Source organism: Musca autumnalis, unplaced genomic scaffold (assembly GCF_047663935.1).
Source record: "Musca autumnalis isolate F117 unplaced genomic scaffold, ASM4766393v1 scaffold_1, whole genome shotgun sequence".
Taxonomy (NCBI): Eukaryota; Metazoa; Arthropoda; class Insecta; order Diptera; family Muscidae; genus Musca; species Musca autumnalis.
The window spans coordinates 86,913,616-86,915,116 of record NW_027411644.1 but is presented as its reverse complement, the minus strand read 5'-3'; positions in this window follow the sequence as shown (position 1 = coordinate 86,915,116).

The following is a 1,501-nucleotide window of genomic DNA, read 5'->3' as shown; positions in this document are numbered from 1 at the left end:
TACCAAAACGTGACCTATGTCCACAACTTTTGTTATATAAGTTTATTGATACCTAAGAACCCTAAATGTCAAATTATAGCTAAATCGGTCTAAAAATGTAGCTAAAAACGTCAAAATACCGCAAATCGGGGGTACCGTTATATGGGGGCTATACCAAAACGTGGACCTATGTCCACAACTTTTGTTATATAAGTTTATTGATACTTAAGAACCCTAAATGTCAAATTATAGCTAAAGCGGCCTAAAAATGTAGCTAAAAACGTCGAAATACCGCAAATCGGGGGGTACCGTTATATGGGGGCTATACCAAACCGTGGACCTATGTCCACAAGTTTTGTTATATATGTTTACTGACACTTAAGAACCCTAAATGTCAAATTATAGCCAAATCGGTCTGAAAATGTAGCTAAAAACGTCAAAATACCGTAAATCGGGGGGTACCGTTATATGGGGGCTATACCAAAACGTGGACCGATATAGCCCATCATCGAACTTGACCAGCCTGCAAACAAAAGACGCATTTTCCCAAAATTTCAGCGTCCTATCTCCATTTTTGTGGATGCTAGAGTGATTACCACAGACGGACGGACGGACGGACGGACGGACGGACGGACGTGCTCAGATCGACTTAGAATTTTACCCTGATCAAGAATATATATACTTTATAGGGTCGCAAATGAGTATTTCAATGCGTTACAAACGGAAAAACAAACTTAATATACCCTCCATACTATGGTGGAGGGTATAAAAATATTAAACAAAAGTGCAACTTTATGTGCATTTTTTAGTCGTTTCGTGGAGTAAATCGGCAAACTGAGTATGGACCATTTGCAGTGGAGTACTTAGCTAACGAATTCAATAAAAGTTTAATTAATTTCATTTCTTTGAAAATCCCTTAAAGTTCCACTAAACTTCCCAAATTTCGCACTGTGCAGCGGTGCAATGTTTTTTGGGGCAAGTCCATACTTCCTCAGCTGACGCCAACTAAACTGACTAACCCTCGAAGGAAGAAACCGGTTTGGTCTTAATTTTGTACATCGTATTATTTCTTAGAGACTTGGACTACATCCGAATATGGACTACATCGGAACACTGCTTCGGGTGCCTCCCACATAAATTTTGGAAAGAGTGTGGTTAAGGACTCGACTCAGATTGTTTCAATTTGTTTTTACATTGTTTTGTCTTTGTGGCCCTTGTTACAACGGTACAATTTTTTGGGGGGTCAAAGTCCAGTCCTCTGGGGAAATTGGCCAAAAATTAAAAAAAAACTTTTTTCTTCGTGTATCTTTAATATCTTCGTCGGAACAGCTGACTGATACTTTCTAACTTGTTTTAATAATATGTAGCGAAAAAGCCCAGATTGGTCATTATAAAATACGGAAAGAGTTCCTCACATTTCCAATAATGACGGCGTATATATGTATATATGTTCTATATCTCTGGTATGTTAACATGTACATCAACTTATGTATGAATGACCAGATCGCTAAAATATGTCGCA